The following is a 19,692-nucleotide window of genomic DNA, read 5'->3' as shown; positions in this document are numbered from 1 at the left end:
AGTGCTGAGAAGGAATCAGCAAAAGAACTCTGGAAGTATGAAAAATCATGGCATAAGGACATCCCCCAAAAGGAAACACCAGCTGTCTAGCAATGGATACCAGCCAAAATGAAAATAATGAAATGACAGATAAAGATTCCAAATATGGATTGTAAGGAAGTTAAACAAAATCCAACAGAAAATAGAAAACAAACTCAAAGAAACCAGAAAAACAATTCAGGAAATGAATGAAAAATTCACTAAAGAAATCAACATATTAACAGAAACCAAAGAGAACTTCTGGAAATGAAAAATTCACTTAGGGAAATACCAAAAATAGTAGAAAGTTTTAAGAATAGACTATACCAGCCAGAAAAAAGAATCTCAGAGCTTGAAGACAACTCTATCAAATTAAATCAGTCTGTCAAAAATAAACAACAGAATATGAAGAAAAATGAACAAATCCTATAAGAAATATGGAATTATGTTAAATGGCCAAGCATTAAGAATCACCAGCATCCCTGAGGGTGAAGAATAAAATGCACAAGGGCTGGAAAACCTATCTGAGGGAGTAATTGAGGTAATCTTCCCTGGTCTTACTGGAGATTTAGACATCCAGGTATAGGAAGCTCAATGAACACCTGGGAAATTCATTGCAAAGAGGCAATCACCAAAACACACAGTCATCAGAATGCCAAAGTCAACATGAAGGAGGAACTCCTATGAGCCATGGGGCAAAAACATAAAATAACTTTCAAAGGAAAATCCATCAGACTAACTGCAGACTTCTCAACTGAGACCTTGCAAGCCAGAAGGGATTGGAGCCCCATTCTCAGTTTTCTTACACAGAATAATGGCCAGCCTACAATTCTGTATGTTGCAAAACTAACTTTCTTATATGAGGAAGAAACAAAGACTTTCTCAGACAAGCAAACACTGAAGGAATTTGACAAGACCAGACATGCCCTACAGGAAGTATCCAGAACTGCATTATACATGAATCAGCACAATAGATACCCACCATTGTAAAATCACCCAAAAGATAAAGGTCAGGGCTGGGATATCACAATGCCTCAAGAGGTAAAACAAAGCAATAAAGTCTTATTCAATGGGACTAACAGATCCACCTCACTTATCAATCCTTTGAATAAATGTGAATGGCTTGAACTAAATGACAAAAGAGACACAAGTTATCAAAATCTGTGGGATTAAGCAAAGGCAGTCATAAGAGGAAAATTCATAGCCATAAATGCCTACATCCAACAGACAGAAAGATTACAAATCAACAATCTTATGAATTGTCTCAATGAATTGGAACAGAAAAAGCAAATCAATCCCAAACCTAGCAGAAGTAAAGAAATAACTAAGGTCAGAGCAAAACTAAATGAAATCAATAACAAAAGAACTATACAGAAGATTAATGAAACAAGAAGTTAGTTCTTTGAAAAGGTGAACAAACTTGAGAGGTCTCTTGCTGGATTAACCAGAAACAGAGAAGAAAGGACCCTAATAAGCTCAATCAGAAATAAAAAAAGGAGATATTACAACTGATACCATGGAAATACAAAATATCATCCCTGAATACTATAAAAATCTCTATGTACATAAACGTGATAACATTGAGGAAACAGACAAATTCTTGGAAACACACAACTTTTCTAGGCTTAATCAGCAAGGAATAGAACACTTGAACAGACCAATGTCAAGTAATGAAACTGAAGCAGCAATAAAAAACCTCCCAACCAAAAAAAGGCCCAGATCAGATGGTTTCACAGCTGAATTTTACCAGACCTACAAAGAATTGGTACCTATACTGCAGAAATTATTTCATAACATAGAGAAGGAACAAATCCTCCTCAAGCATTCTATTATGCCAATAATCACCCTTGATACCAAAACCAGGAAAGGATACAAGAAAAAAGAAAGTTATAGACCAATATCCCTTAATTAACATAGATGCTATAAATTCTCAATAAATTACTTGGAAACCCAAGTCAGCTGCACATCAAAAAATAAGCCACCACAATCAAGTGGGCTTCATCCCAGAGATGCAAGGATGGTTCAACATATGCAAATCTATAAATAGAAGCAAAAACAAAGTTGATATGATCCTCTTAATAGATGCAGAAAAAAGCATTTCACAGAATTCAGCACCCTTTTACGATAAGAATTCTTAACAAAATAGGCATAGATGAAACACACCTCAATATTATAAAAGCCATATATGACAAACCCAAAGCCAACTTCATACTGGACAGGGAAAATTGAAAGCATTCCCACTTAAAACTGGAACCAGACAAGGCCACTGTCTCCACTTTTGTTCAACATAGTGTGGGAAGTCTTAGCCAGAGCAATCAGATAAGAGAAGGAAATCAAGGGTATCCAAATGGGGAAAGAAGAAGTCAAACTATTGCTCTTTGGTGATGATATGCTCTTATATCTAGACAATCCCAAAGATTCAACCAAGAGGCTCCTGGAATTAATAAATAAATTCAGCAAAGTCTCAGGTTACAAAATCAATGTACACAAATCAGTAGCATTCCTATACACCAACAATAGTTAAGCTGAGAATCAAATCAAAGATTCAATACCTTTCACAATAGCAACAAAGAAAATAAATACCTAGGATTATATTTAACCAAGGAGGGGGAAGATCTTTACATGGAGAAGTACAAAACACTGAAGAAGGAAATCGCAGAGGATGTAAACAAATGGAAAACATATTACGGTCATGGATCGGCAGAATCAACATTGTTAAAATGTCTATGCTACCAAAGGTGATTTATAGATTCAGCACAATCCCCATTAAAATACTAATGTCATTTTTTTGCAGATCTAGAAAATATAATTCTGCACTTTGTATGGAAGCAGAAAAGACCCTGAATAGTCAAAGCAAACTTAAACAAAAAGAACAAATCAGGAGGCATCATTTTACCAGACTTCAAACTATACTACAAAGCTACAGTAACCAAAACAGCATGGTACTGACCCAAGAACATAGACATAGACCAATGGATCAGAACAGAGAACCCAGATATAAAACCATCCTCATATTGTCATCTGATCTTTGACAAATCAGACCAAAACATACAATGGGGAAAAGAATCCCTATTCAATAAATTGTGCTGGGAAAATTGGATAGCCACATGTAGAAGACTGAAACAGGATCTGCACCTCTCACAACTCACAAAAATTAATTCATGATGAATAACAGATTTTAACCTAAGACATGAAACTATAAGAATTTTAGGAGAGGTTGGAAATACTTTTCTCGATATCAGCCTAGGCCAAGAATTTATGAAGAAGACCGCAAAGGCAATCATGGCAACAACAAAAATTAATGGGACTTGATTAAATTAAAGCTTCTGCACAGCTAAGAAAATAATCAATAGAGCAAATAGACAATCTACAGAATGGGAGAAAATATTCACAAGCTATGTATCTGATAAAGGGCTAATAACCAGAATGTACAAAGAACTCAAGCAAATGAGCAAAAAAACAACAAACAGCCTCATTAAAAAGTAGGCAAAAGACATAAACAGAAGCTTTTCAAAAGAAGATAGACAAATGGCCAATAAATGTAAGAAAAAATGCTCAACATCACTAATCAACAGGGAAATGCAAATCAAAACCACAATGAGATATCACCTTACCTAAGTTACAATGGCTTTTATTAAAAAGTCCAAAAACAACAGATGCTGGTCTGGATGCAGAGAGAAAGGCATGCTTATACACTGTTGGTGGGACTGCAAATTAGTACAACCTCTGGAAAACAGTATGGTGATTTCTCAAAGAACCAAAAGCAGACCCACCATTTGACCCAGCAATCCCACTACTGTGTATTTATCCAAAGGAGAAAGAAGCTATTTTATCAAAAAGACACCTGCACTTAAATGTTTATTGCAACACAATTCACAATCGCAAAGATATGTAATCAATCAAAGTGCCCATCAATTCATGAGTGGATTAACAAAATGTGGTGCTATGGAATACTACTCAGCCATAAAGAAGGATGAATTAAGGCCTTTTGTAACAATCTGGATGAAACTGGAGACCATTCTCCCAAATGAAGTGTCTAAAGAATGGAAAAACATACACCATATGTATTCACTAAACTTGGCTATCACTGTTAATTTTTTCTAAAACAAATGCTGTTTTTGAAAATTTACTTCACAGTTTATCTCCTCTATGAAGTCAGCTAAAGTAAATTAAGAATTTAGTGATCATTTTTACTATCAAAAAATCTCCAGAGCTATAAAAGCTATCTATAATAATTGTTCACAAAAATTAATCAACATGTAAACTCTTGGAAGTTACCATTGCTTTTATCAAATCTTTACTGCCTTGGTAGTTGTCGTTTACCTGTAATAATTACTAAATTAATTGTTTTTCTTTTAAACATATAGCATAAGAAAGGAATAAAGAAAAGCAAAGAACCTGAAGTGCCAGGTACTTTACATATGACATTTCAATGAAGCCTTCTAAAGTCTCTGTGAAGTATTACCAAACCCATTTTATGGAAACACAAGATAAAAATGTACATGTACCCTGCCCATGGTTACACAGATAGTATGATGTTGAGATTTTAACCCAGATCTGCCCTTCCCCAAACAAGTGCTTTTTCCAGTACACCATAATCAGAAAGTAGCAATATTACATCAGTGCAGGATATAACTGGAACAAGATGATTTCTGGTAGTAGCATTTTAAGTGGTTCAGAATATGAGGTGAGATGCTAAGAAAGCATAAAGAGGGTCATAACAGAATCATAGGGGTTAGAAAATACAATTTATTAAGCTTATTTGGTTAATTGCATGTCCTAGAATTTAATCTTGTGGTATAAGAAGAAAGGGTTCTGAGAATGGTATAAGAGAAAACATGCTTTTGAAATTGATGGAGAAAGAAATAAAATAGGCAAAAGTATGTCAAGGGAAAGTGAAGAAATGCAGAAAAAGATAAGCAATTACCTTTGATGGTCTATATTAATTGATGATGAAACCAGAGGATGAAATTCCACAGAAAAACAGTTTTAAAATTGAACAAAATTAATTCTCAGAAAAGATAAAATCACCAAGAAGCAATGATGCTAAGTAGAACATATATACATACATATATATGAACACACACACATCAATATTCACAGACAATATTAGTAAAGGGTAAAAGGATTTTTAAAAAAGCCTCAAAACAGTTGCTGAGGAAGAGGAAGAGAGGTGCTTCAAAATGATAGGTCATGTTCAGAAGAAGATAACGGTTAAATCACAATTATTGACTATGTCCAGACTAAAGGCATCAAGGACCTTTTACTGTGATCATGTTCAGAGAGCAGTTACTAGAAATGTGTTAGAATTAAGAATTTGTTTCCCCAGGTACCATGAAAATTAAGGTTATCGGATATCAATATTTTATACAGATTACTGGCTACCTAAAACCTAAAATTATCAAAGTATATAGTATTTGCAATTTATTGAAATTATGCTTTCAAATATCATTTACGGCTTATAGCAAATAATTAATGCATACTTTCTTGGTGTCTTAATTGCTTTTAAAAAGAAACTGGTTCACTCTGATTAAACAAAATAACACTCCCACTCTATTGTACAGCACCTTCATAGTGCACAAAAGACTCCAAAGATTTCAATACCTTAAATAAAACTGGGGTCTCACTTCTGACTGACGTGAAGACAATGCATCTATCAAGGCTTTTATTGATTCATTCCAAACATTTATTACTTTAGTTAATTAAATGTTCCAAGGATATGAATAGTTGCCTTTCATTATCATTGGAAGATTTTTTTTCTTCTCAAGAACAAAATTAACAGACTTGGGGTTCCTACCTACAAAAATTCACCTACTTTTTGTTAAGTGACAGGAATTGTGAGAATTAGCAAAAGATTTTATTCTGGTAAAATTAATCATGGTTTAATTCTATGCATTGCCTACCTAACACATAAAAATAAATTAGACATAAATATCCCAGGTAAGACACGTGCTTTTCTTATTATTTGGAGAGAAGAAAGAGCTACCTGCTGATAATAGGTATTTGTTCAACTGTTAACCAATTAGATGCCCTTACCCTACACAATTGTTGTTATTATTATTTGCTAGATATTTTAAAAATATTTATGGAACACCTATCATGTGCCAGGTGACACATTATTTCATTTAATAGTCACGACATTATTTTGAGTAGATAATATTATTGCATAGGAAACTGATCTCAGATTTAAATAATTTGTAGATGATTACATAGACAGAAATGGGTAGATCTAGGAGTAAAAACTGGATCTATCTGATTCCAAAGCATATGCTCTTCTCATGATGCTAAACTGTGTTTTGTAGCCCTACCACATCTACTATATTTTAATTAGAATATATATCAATATTGACTCCTGGGAATAACTTTCATCTTAAAGCTACTATTAGTCTGCAGCCTACTTTCTCATTTTAATTATTGGTATGATGCCTGCTAAACAACTAAGTTGAGACGATAGCATTATAATTGGTTAATAATAATCCTTACATTTAAAAAATCATACTTCTGTTTTCTTAGTAATCATCTTTGAATCTTTATCTCAAACTTTCCTGGAATAAGGATTCCACTTCTGCGTAAGAGAATGGTTTTGGAAACCCAGATTATAATGCTGCTGAAGACACATGGATTTCATTCTTTGAGTAAACTCAGGACCAAATTTTACAATTGTTTTACATTTTTACGAATATATGTTACGTTTAAATCTAATATTTTACATTTAAACAATCAGATTTGAATTTCTTGAATAAAATTTCATTCAATACGCTGTCTTCAATATATGTTCCCTCTTAATTCTCTTGATAATGTGAGAAGAAAATAAAGACAAATATTTTACATATTAATTTAGGAGCTACATATTTTGGAGGCCAACAGAAGCTTTCTCTGTGGAGGGAGTCAACAAAAGGCTAAACATTGGCTGCAAGTTAGCAATAGAAACTGGGAAAGTTCAAGCCTGGAGTCACGCCTGTGTTCAACCAAAGGCTGCTTCTCTCCTTTGATTTTGGATTCTTATCTGCCTTAGGGTAAGACAATTTCTTGGGAATAAAACTTAGTGTAATAATCAGGTGTTCCTCTCTGCCTAGGATAGCATCGGTTTATGATGCAGTTCCAGTGTCGCCGTTCATGCTGCCTCCCTTCACTCTCAAAGCGTCCTGGTTTTGATGATGAATTATATGGTCACCACAGAGCTTAGGTACTGAATTAGGCCTACAGTAGTTTCCTCATTTATCCTCCTCTCACTGAAACAAAGGTTTTTAAGCCACAACTTGAGTATAATACAACTTGAACTTAATATACTTTAAAGGTAAACACTACCTAGCAAATTCTTGTATATCACATCTCCTATTTCCTGTTTCTTCCTATTATTCTTACAAATGCACCATATCCCCTTACGGGCCTTTTAAGAAATAGTGTAAATTATTAAAGGTGCCATATTTCAAGAGACCAAGAATGCAACCGATTTCTACTACTCATTAGTATGTAATTTTAGACGCGTTTACTCTTTTTTTTTTTTAAATGGTTATGGTGAAACTCTCAAAGATTAAGAATTTCTTAGCTTAGGCCAAGTGCAATTTTGAAATTTGTGTTCAGTAACCTTAGCTTCTTCATTTTTCCATGTGTTTTCCATATTCTGCGATATCCTCTTTCCCCATAGGTACCCTTGGGTCTCCCCAAGCTACCTTTAACAAAAGGATATGGCATCAGTCAGTCGGTTTAAGTCAATGGGCTACCTCCCCAGGCACATTTTACTTAAAGCTCTATCTTTAATGATGGGGGATCTTACTACTTACTACCTTGCTAATGGTAGTTGGTTATCAGTAAGTAGGGGGGGGTGTGTGTACAATTTTCCAACTAGGAAAGTTTTCCCCTGGTGCCACAGGACTACAATGTATACACTTATTAAGTGTACATAATGCCTACACTTATTAAAGGCAAGGCTGACCGAGACCTGGTGTTTGTATGATTATCTTGCCTTTCCCTAGAACCATTTTAAAGTGAAGATAAAAGAAGGAAAATAGGATAATATCTTAGTTTAGTAAATAATACTTCTATAGAATACTGTTTAGGTATTCTATTTTTTTAAAGACGTAACAATTGATCTCACATTACAGCAGCCCAGGATGTCTCAATATTTAAACAAAAAAATGCACTAATAAAGAGGTAATTTAATATGCAATTTCATACATTAATAATTAGCAAAGCATTACTGAACTGCAAGGTAAAAAGCTATGGGAACATAGCTAATGAACTATCAAAGCCAAAGTAGACTTCATAATCAAACAAGACTTTAATAAATCTTTTATTAAATGGCTACAAATGAACCATTTTGTTAACATCTAATAGGTAACTATTAAGCTACTTAATTCGCATATATAAATGAGGAACTTGCAGGCAATTAACTTTACAATTGCTGAAGGTCAGGGCTTCTCAGTGCGAGTTCCTGTACTACACCTTTAAGTGCTGCTGCTACACTGGGTCAATTCTAAGCTTTTCTTCAGCCGCTCTATATTCTTGTAGCAGCTATTATTACACACTGAAGCAGCTGAAATACAAAATAAACAAAGGACAAGCTATAGGCTATCAAATGCCCTAAAAGTGAATGATCCAAAGTATAAGAAACAGTGAGCTCAAATGAAAAGAATTTTCAGAAAAATTGTAAGCAAGTATTTGGTATTATATATAGGCACTGATTGTAAGTAATAGAAAATGATGAGATAATAAGGATATGCTTATACACTACAAATGCTTATTTGCCTCTTGATGTGAATCTAGGAGATCTGAAAGTCACAGGAGATTATAGAATAGAACTGTTCTATTTACTGAGTAGAAATGTACAGCCCACAACATATCGATTGTCTCCAGCAGGAGCACATGCTAAATTCATTAGAGAAAGGAAATAAATATTTTTATGGAAGCAAGAAACCGGTAAAAAAAAAAAAAATGCTTTCTAATATATCAAAATGAAAGCTATACTGAAACATACGGGACAGGGTACAAAATTTTTTATATCTTTTCTGCCAATTCACATAAAGTCTACAAATTACTGAGATTTTCGTGGATTATTACGGGCCATTTTGTAACCAACTGTTATCAATATGTGCTGAAAAGAGAAAAGCGAAGAGACAGAAAAAAAAATCTAGATTCGTATTTACACATAACTGAATCTTATACTTTATAGCTTATAACTTTATATGACAGTTTCAGAAAAATGAGAATTAATGAGTATATATAAATTGAAATAATTGCCAAAGATGAAACTATACACTAGATTAAAAAAATAGTTGAAGGCAGACACAAGTCTGGATAAAGTTGTTAATGTAGCTGAAACTGAGCCTGAGAATCATACTCAATAGGGAACCTTAACTAAAAAAGGAAAAATCAATGATAAATAAGACTGGTTCTTCACCTCAAGAGTTCCAACCAAGTGAGACTATTAAAGAAACCACAGCAGTACTGTGTCAGTACAGTGTGAGATTTTCACATCGCTGCTTAGGTTGACTCACTGAGTACCTGCAAATTGATATACCATTTCTTTTGATTAGCAACACTGTAAGATGTGAACGTTGGATAACAAGAAAACAACAAATCTGTTCTACGTATTAAGATGTGTTAGCATGATATATGATTTTTAGATTTATTATTCTTTATATTTATCAGTGAGATCATATCACCTGATTTTCTTCCTAGGTCAGTTTATGGAACTATATAATGTAATCTCATTGATGGTTCATTAATGGTATTATTTTGAAATGGAAGAAAATCTCAGTAACTCCTCACACTGGGAGTGACTTCTTATATGGTCTGAATACAGAGAAATCAGCTAATAATTTCACACATGGCTACAGTGGATTTTCTTCTAACCACATACTTTCTTTCCTTAACCTTCCATCAATCAAAATTTGTTAGTGAAATACGAGGAATAACAAGGACACAGCTTATCATTCTCAAAATTATTCCAAATCTCTTCACTGTGAGATACAGTTTCAAGGAATGCTAACTCTATTGACAGTTTTTGAGGCTTTTGTGCTATATAACATCACTAAAATCAAACACATTTCTTATGATTTAATGTGACATATTTCATAAATATTTGTCAAAACAATTATTGTCAACTACAATGTAATTATCCATATTCAATTTGAGGACTCAACTGGAAAATTACTTTGTTCCTAATAAAATTTTTCCAAATGACAATAGTGAATCAGTGTTGATTACTTGTTCAGTGTGTGCTAATTAATGACACTGAGTAAATTTAGCTGTCTGTGTTAATAAAGTGAGGGAAAAAAAACTGTATACATGACTCAGTCTTAAGTGAAGAGAAATCTGCTGTTTGCCTACTTTTCCTGTTCTTTCTCTTTCTAATTTCTCCCAGAAGAATGTTCAGTAATATAAAATAAACAATAAAATTCAACTACTCTTGGCTGACACTACAGATAACAAGATAAGAGTTCTTTGGAACCTTGTTCTTAGGTCAAGAGTAAAAGAAAAGACAGAAAGATTTTTATTGTTGACAACTAACTGTGAGGACCTCCTGCCAGCTCATCCTCAGGGCAGAATTGGTTTAGATCATACATCCAGTGGCAAGAAATAGCGATTTTTTCATTGTGAGACAGTGTCTTCATGCAGCAGTTAATTTAAATGCTGAAGTTAGCCAGAGGCTCTACAGGGCAGGGCATTTGGAGAGACATTCTCTCAAGGGATCCAGAGTCCTCTATTTTCTGGCTTTTACATGCTGATGATTCTTTTTCTCTGAGCCTAATGGAAGCTTACGGCAGGGAAGAAATAAAGAAAAACAGAAATGATAGGGGAACCTTGCTGCAAAGCTGCCAATGGAAGACCAATAAGGTAAGACACCGCTCAGCACGTGCGCAGATCGTAATTTAAAGGAGACTCTGAGGGCTGAGGTTCTGTCTAGAGAAAGAAGGTGAAATTTTATGTACCAGGAGATACTTAATAATGAAATGGATTAGCTCAAAATAGCTTTTACTGATCTATACTTTTTTTAAGTGAGCAGATGACTGCGTGTGAGCCAGCCTTTGCTAGACATGACTTACGAATCTCACTGAAACACCAATGTGTACCCAGAGAAGGACCATTAAGCTGGCGAAGCCTCTGAAAAACGGAAAAGCCCGTGGGCCATCAAATAGAAATGGGGGCAAAATTGTTTTGCATAGTTCCAGGTTACACCCAGAGGATGGACGTTTCTGGGATAGAGATTTCGGTTTGTTATAAGGAAGAATTTTCTAAAAGAACTAAGAAGGAAAGGAGTGTCTTAGAAAACAATGCTAGAAGGAGCTTTAGAGAGTAGGTCCCATCTCCCTCATATTGCAAGAAACTACAATACCCTTAACAAAGATCATCCGACTTGTCCTTAAGTATGATACTTGGGACTCCACTATGCTTTTCTGACATAATGGACAAAATACAGTCTCAGAAGGTACAGAAGTCTAGAACCAAGTAGATACTAGACATGTTCATTAAATGGGGCTGAGAATCACATTTTATAACTCCATCCTTTTCTCCACATGCCTGATAATTTGTAGATAAGAAAAAAAAATCAGTAGTAAGGAAAAATTTCACTGAAGAAATTTTTTCTCGTCTCCCGTAGGGAACAAAATGTGTGAAAAGAGTGGGCAAGCTCACTAACCCAGCAACTAAAAATTACCATCAATCTGGAACTGGTCTTAGAGCAGACAAAACACGGAGTATATAAGAGTAGTAAACTTCTTTTAGTGAGAAAAGGGTTGAACTAGTTTATTTTAAAATTTTAGACGTTTTAAAAAACATGGTTTGTTGACTATTATAGAATATGCATTTTCCGTGCAGGTACATCCCGTGGTCCTAATAATCAAATGGTTGAAAGCCTCCCATTGAGGAGTTACCTGCTTTCCAGTGGTACATTACTGCCAAGGACCCAGCTGTCCTGCAGCTGGACGGACTCGGGTGTGGTTTGCAGCTCGGCGGGCAAAGCAGCCGGCGGGGCCGGACTCTGGTTCCTTCTATTGGTCAGGGAGTTTCTGTTGAGAGAAGTGATGGATGGATGATGCTGTGCAGAGTGCTGCTTGTGGGACGGTGGCAAAGGCTGCAGGGTAGACTGGCCTTGATTGTTTGCAGGTTGCTCTGAAAGAAAAAATAAAGAAAACTCATTATATACATGTATGTGTATATACATATCTATATGTACTACCAATTTCTTGGAAATCCATCGCAGAGGAATTAGAATTAAAAACTGCATATAAATCTATAATCTAATAAATTTGCATATTATTCTATTAAGCGGGTGTTCAGTGACATTCTCTAAGAGCAAGTTTACCCTTGATACGCAAAGTTCTAATTAATATACAACAGATGGTAAAATTGCTTTTGGTTTTAATTTGTTTCAGATTTTTTTTTTTCATCTGGTTTTGTTAACACCTACAGAAAACAGCATCTGACAGCTCCCCTAATGTGCCTTTAGATTTCAGCTTTTTTTAACAAACCAACCCTGAAATTAAATGGGTAATTTCAGTAGAACACAAAGGTTTTCGAAATGCATATAATCCCCGTAATTATTTAATGGAGTTTTTTTAAGCTTTATTTAACTGCAATAAATTATTACAAGCTAGTTGCTAAACAGCAGTAGACTACTCTAGTTTAGTGCATTTCAAATAAGGCAGATCTGCACTATGATCCACTAATAGATGCTAAGTATTCTTTAGCAGAAGGTCACTCTGTGAAGCAGATGTTGTTTCATGGATACTTAACAGACTGAATCACATCTGATTACAACGTCAGAAGACTCATATACTTAATGACCGTTACATCCATTAGAACACACACAGAACAGATTTTCCAATTTCACAGTATGCAGTATAACTACATTTTGGAGTAAGTCATAGGTGACCAGAGAGACGCATGCTTCTATGTCAGTGGTACAAATATTTTGTTTTAAATCAGAGTCATAAAGAATCCAGCAACTTCAAAATATCAACATGATGCTGTGTTGTAAGTCCTGAAAAATTCCCTAAAGCTAATAAGTCATAAGTTAAAATTTACAAATTAATGGAACATCTGAGACTTATTTTTCAATCTCATTACCTCACTTTGGACATGCTAGAATTTACAAAGACTACATTTTACCAAACAGATAGATGACTCCTTAATTTAATGCTAAACTTATTATGGTTCCACACACATAAGATGTCAATTTTTGACTAAATGTAGTTCAAAATGCAATATAATTTTAAAGTGATATATTAAATCATGCTATTAATATAAATGCATGTATTAAAGGAGAATAGGAAACACAGGGACTATCTTTCATTTACAATGTGAACTGTAGTAGTGATTGTTAAGCCAGATAACATAGTCTAACATTGTAATTCTGGTTTCATGAAATGAATACATAGTATATAATTGTTTCAATGTATATTATCAAACCTCTTTACAGGGTACAATGATAAAAATAAGTCCTCCCACAGTATATAACATCAGTAATTATGGCGTGTTTCTAATGGTCTCTAATAATCCATATCATATAATTTAAAAACTAATCATTTCTCACTCTTGAAATTAGATAATACCTAAACATATGAAAATATTGCTACTTCCTTGCAGCTTCTGGTATGGAAAACTTCAAGAATAGAGGCTCTCTATTCTTTAACAGAAAAAGACTCTATTCTTCAATAGAAAGAGCCTCTATTCTTGAAGTTTCCCATACTAGAAACTGCAGAAATCCTCCTTGGTTCAATGCTTCAGTGTTCATGAAAAATTATGAATGTCTAAATCTCAGTTAGATTGAAATAAGCTTTTGAGGAAATGGTAGGGTTAAAACAGCACATATAGTAGTAATTGTGTCAGAAAAAAAGAAACTAACAGTTTAAAATTCATGAAAGATTTATTATTCAGGTATCATATAATTAATTAGCATTGTCTTCTGAGCATCTGTGCATATGATTAGAATCTCTATGGATGCCTTTAAGGGACATTGTAAGAAGCTGCTTATAGCTTAACAGAGCAAGTTGCAGTTATGTGGGCCTAGCCTACGTTAGTATCAATGGAATGGAAACAAAGAGAGAAAAGGGAGAAATATTTCAAAGGAAAAAATAACAAGACTATACCTAAAAAGAAGTAGAGCGATGGGGTCAGATGACCCCATGGTTTTAAGGTTGGCACCATGAATGAATAGGATTATACTTTACATATATTATATGGAAGAAATTATATATTAGATATTACACAATGTAGACGCAAGAGCAGGATATTAGAAGTCAGAATACCAAAGTTAAGTCTGACTGTGCCAGGCGTGATGACAGTGAGCCTCACTTTTCTCCTGTGTGATGTAAGAAATAGTATTGCCCCGTCTAGGTCTTAGTGCAAGTCTAAGGATTCAGTGAAATCCACTCGCTCATTCATTCATTCACACACTTAGCCATTCGTCCCACAAACATTTATCTAGATTCTACATTCTAGGGATATGCTAAGTCAACAACAGGCGAAAGCATTGTGTAAATGGTAAAATAAAGCATTATGGATATTAAGATTTTTATTTAAATGATTTTAAGATCAATTATCATCACATGTCGATTGAATTTAAAATTCTCATTCTTAAATCAAAACATAACCTATGGGAAAACCTTCCATTAAAGTTTCAAACATGTGCTGTTGTGGCTTTCCCTAGATTCACTCTTTCATTTTGCAGGTATTTATTGAGGACTCATAATGTACACGACACCACTCGAAGATTCATGCTCTTTCCAGCGGTCTACACAGGCTAATGCAGCAGTGTGCTCTGTCTGCCGGGACCTCTTTTGATCTGACTACACGATCAGGAGACCTACCAATAAAACAAATTTAGATGATGAAAGCTAGGTTCAGTCTAAAATTTGATGGAAAAGAAAAAGCGCAGAGTCTAAGTGAGACAGTGGGGTGGACAGAAATTTAAATTCTGCAGCAGACCACAAACAGAAGCAAAATTCTGTTAGGGTCAATGCTAGTTTTAGAGATTTGGACTTACAGGACATAAAAAGTAGCTGGAGTATCTATGTATCTATGCCAACTTATTCAAGATAGGATAAGTATTATAGTATAACAAGATAACATAGAGTTAAACCCTGCCAGAAACAAAGCTAGAATAAAAGAAAAATAAAATTTGGAAAGATAAGATAAAGTCAGATTTAAGTTTATTGGACAAAATGCCTCCTGTATAGTTGTATACATTTTTAAAGAGGGTTACAAATCTGGCTCTAAATAATCTAGTTGCCAACACAAAGAGGGAAACATGATCAGTTGTATCATTTGGAGTATTTTTAAGATCAAAACGTTTGCTTATAAAAACATAATTATTATTGGCATTGAGAATAGAGAAAAAATTCTCTTTTTAAGTCTTCACATGAAGAACTGAATATCCAGAGAAATTTTTATGAACAAGGTTCATAGACTTGGACATGACAAAAGTGTTTACGAATCTAACACAGGTGGGCAGATCTATGCAAGGACAACTAGAACAGCAACTGTAGTCTTTGCTTTAAACTAATCCATTGACACAAACTTTGTATAGACTTGAAAAAAAGTTTTGAATATAATGACTTTGGGTTATAGATGGGACAGTTGGACCTCGCATAGTGACCAGGTTTAAAAAATGCTGCTGCAACATAGCTTTGAACATGTCATTTTACTTCTGGAAAACTCCAAATGGCCTCCTAGTGCCTATCAAACATAAAATGAACTCTAAAGGTGAATGTTACATTTGGTCACAGATAGCCCAAAATATCCCTTTGCAAACTCTCCCTCATACACCCTCTTCATATATTCCTTGTTCTAGCAAAGCTTGTTGTATCCACTGCTCTATACACCCCACACCTTTCCACTTAAGCACAGCGGCTGCTATCTGGAAAGATATTTTCCTCCATCTTTTGATACCCAAATCCTACTTAACTTGAAGCTCTAACAAAGATAACGCTACTTCTGTTTTCTTCAGGTAAAAATCATTTATCTCTTCTCTGAATCTTCTTAGAGTATTTTATCTGTTCTCTTTTCATGGCTCTATTCACTTTTCCCCGGGTAATACAGTTAATTTTGTAGGTCTCAGGTCCCCTGCTAAACTCTGAGTGGGCAGGATTCACCTCTAATTCACCTTTGAGCTCCTCTGGGCTGCACAAGGATAGATACTCAACAAATACTTGCTTCATGAATGACTGCTTGTGAAGAGTGCGGTGGGAAGAGTGTGACAGCAGTGAAAAGGGGAGCCACGTTCCCTCTCATTGTAAGGCAATTTGCAAACATGTCGTATTTTCTGAATTAAATTCTCAGATCCTGAAAGGCAGGACTCTAACTTTAATTCCTTTGGACTTTTTGGTAACTTCACAAAAAGTCTGGTAGCTTCATAAGTGCTATACTCCAATGAATCCTAACAATGTGCTGATTGACTGATGATGTTTATGCAATAATAGCACCTTGAGGGGTCATCTCATTCAGGCCAGGTACCACGTCACTCGCCCCGAAGACTGGTTTTTAGGAGTATTTCTTTGGAACTGTAGCAAATGTTCTCATATTTAAAATCTACCTTTTAAGAGGTGCAAATAATGGAAAGATTATATAAAACATATAAGAACATATAAAATATAAACACATAAGACATGAAATAATATATAAAATATATTATTATAAATTATATTTTACCAAACACAGTATGTTTTCCTTGTATTTTAAGGCTTATGATTAGAAATACTCCTAATTTGATATTTTGGAAGTGGTGTAGGTTATTTTTTCAAAAATTTTCTTCTCTACCTTTCTTTAACAAAAAATTCTTGGCACCATGCTTATTAGAAATTATGTATTACACCAAACCCGTGGCTTTACTCAGTTTGCTGTCTTTCTGCCTTTCTTTTTCCAAGGTCTTACTGTTTATACAACTTTAATGAAAGCCTAATAGGTGTACATTTTTATTTAATATGTTCAGTGAAATTTATAGCAGCAGTTTTTTTTTTTTCTTTTTTTAGAGACAGGGTCTTGCTCTGTCGCCCAGTCTGGAATGCAGTGGTGCAACCATAGCTTACTGCAACCTTGAACTCCTGGGCTCAAGCGATCCTCCCGCCTCAGCCTCCTGAGTAGCTGTGACTATAGGTTTGTGCCATCATGCCTAGATTACTTTTTAATTTTTTGTAGAGACCGGGTCTTGCTATCTTGCCCAGACTGGTCTCTTAACTTGTGGGCTCAAGTGATCCTCCTGTCTTCACCTTCCAAAGTGATGGGATTACAGGTGTGAGCCACTAAGACTGGCCAATAACAGATATGTTAAAAAATTCACAGTATGTTAACCATAGAGATCAGATAGAAAAGACTGGTCATTTTGTTCCTCCCTTTGCCATCAAAGAGCTTAGCTCTTCAACAGCATCGTTTAAGGTTGTCCGTTCCATGTTAAACCCATTAGCATGAGTTAGTAACTTGAGTCATGGTATACACTGAATAAGCTGTGCTAATATTAGACCAGGAAAGAGCTAGAAACCACAGAAGTTACTGGATATAAGGTAGAATGCAGTTTAAGCAACTTATATATCCCAATTCCAGGCAAATGTAAGGCCTATCATGGAGCTCTGCATGGGGAAGAACAGAAACTGTTGACAATTTTTCCTGGGTAGCAACTCTGCTATTACAAATCAGCAAGGTGAATGATACCATAGTGAGAAATGACAATAAATATGTGATATTTGTCTTTCACAGGATATTTTCTTGAATAAGTTACTTAATCTCTCTGAGCTTCACTTATTTTACAGTGCTTATTTTAAGGATCTAAAAGACACAGTGTCTGACATAAAAGTAAGTACTAAATGGTAACTGTCATTAAGGGTAGGGAAGAAACAATTCCTTTCAGGGCAGAACATCGTGAGGAAAAGCAAAATAACTGAAAAGCCTTGACAGCAACTAATACCACCGTCCCTAGAAGTAAGAACACACAATCAGCTATGTCTGAAGAGGAAAGTTTTTGCCTAACAGGTAAGATAATTACGATCAGAAATGTCATAGGAATAAAAAACAAACTGATCTCTTGCCAGTTCCCACACAAAAAGGAATTTGATATCATACTCACGAAGTGAGGCTGAGTCACTTTTTCCCAGCTAGCTATGACCACAGAATCCTGTCAAAAACCAAAAAACATGTATCTGGGCTTATCTGCTGGTTTGAATTTTTTTTTTTTTTTTTTAATTAAAAAGCCACTGCTGGCAGCTCCCAGACTGCTGTGTGCAATTCGGCTCCAGCTCCTCTCTGGTTTACAGCCTTGGGCTGTGGTCTTTGGGGAGCAGAGTGGAAAAGGACTCTCAAACAGAAAAGCTGGAGAGAAAATAATACCTGCTGGGAGATAAAAATATCTTCGTGTGAGTGTACGTCTGCATTTGTATGTGTGTGTTCTGTTCATGCGGGAGGAAGTAAAGGTGAGAGTGAGATGAGAGGGGAGGAGGAGAAGGGGCCGGGGCTTGCTTGGCCAGGTGTCACAGTTGGAAAGAGCGTCCCCACGGCCACTCCAGCTGCTCTCTCCCGCCCACTCCCTCACTAGTCTCTCCTGCTCCTCCTTCCCAAGATTTCAGCTGTGGCCTGGCTGCAAATGTCCCCAGGGAAGAAACACCCTAATGTGGAGGGGAGACAGAAGCGAAGGGCTGATAGCTGTGCTGCTTTAGAATAACTGCAGTTTGAGTAAAGTCTCCTATCAAAAGACAGACGGAGGGATGGAAAGAAGGAGAAAGGAAGATGGAGGGATGGAAGGACGAACAGAGAGGGGAAAAGAAGGGCGAGGGAGGGAGAGAAAAGAGAGAGAGAGATTATGAAAGAATAGAAACATTTTTAATTTTACGAAACTGCTGGAGAACCCCGAGAAGCACGGCTACACCAGACATCCACTGGGCATTCATCCGCATGTGGCTTCCTGACGCTTGGATACTAATCACAGCAAGTTGAATAAACAAATAAGCTCCGGTTTGGGTCCTCTAAGAGTTTACAGTGTGACACACAGACCATGCTGAACTAGACAAACATTTGAAAGGAGCCAAGCACTTTTACTGGAAATTAGCAAAAGGTGGGATTAAAGCCTTTGTTTCCGTATCCTAAAAGTTATTCACTTTCACTTCACTTCCTGGCTAGGTCTTTACCTTCTCTCCTAAGTTTTCTGCAAAACTGACCTCTTTCTTAAAACAGATCACTAAAACAAATCATATAAAACTCTTTTTGTTTTTGTATATTTAATTACCACATTAATTTAACGATCATGACCAGGGCTTCAAGTGGATCTTTCACATGTACAAGAACCAAATCATAGTTAGCTTTTGATTTTGAAAATCCCAATCTAATTCTTGGTTTAGTTTAATCTTTTGTTCCATTAACAACTAACTCTGCAGCCTTACGGAAATCACTTTCCCTTGATTTTCCAATGGTAAATTTAGGTAACAATGCTTCCCTCATCTGGCTACATTTCAGGAGTTATTAAAAAGGTGGTATTATACATTCAAAATTTTTATGACACTGAAAACAGTCAATTGCAAATAAAATGCCTCCTTTGCCCAGAAAATCTCATATACATTGCAGACATTTAGTAGTCATTACTTCCCTCTGACGAAAAAAAAAAAAATTAAGTAGCAAGAATTTTCCTTATAAATGGGGAAAATCTGAGTTAAGGAAGTATGTGTTTCTAGTCGTATCACAAAACAGTGG

General features: G+C 35.4%; 1 protein-coding gene across 1 annotated transcript in view; it reads right to left on the bottom strand.

The window, feature by feature from the left end:
* Window positions 1-12,127, bottom strand: part of TENM3 (teneurin transmembrane protein 3) — a 216,801-nt gene extending 204,674 nt beyond the window's left edge. Inside the window, exon 1 of the mRNA XM_012657467.1 lies at window positions 11,895-12,127. The gene's annotated coding sequence lies outside the window, so the exon portion shown is untranslated. The remainder of the gene's footprint in view (window positions 1-11,894) is intronic.
* Window positions 12,128-19,692: the final 7,565 nt, after the last annotated feature.

Source organism: Propithecus coquereli, unplaced genomic scaffold (genome assembly GCF_000956105.1).
Source record: "Propithecus coquereli isolate 6110/MARCELLA unplaced genomic scaffold, Pcoq_1.0 Scaffold543, whole genome shotgun sequence".
In the NCBI taxonomy this organism is placed as follows: domain Eukaryota; kingdom Metazoa; phylum Chordata; class Mammalia; order Primates; family Indriidae; genus Propithecus; species Propithecus coquereli.
This window is presented reverse-complemented; position numbering and strand designations above follow the sequence as displayed.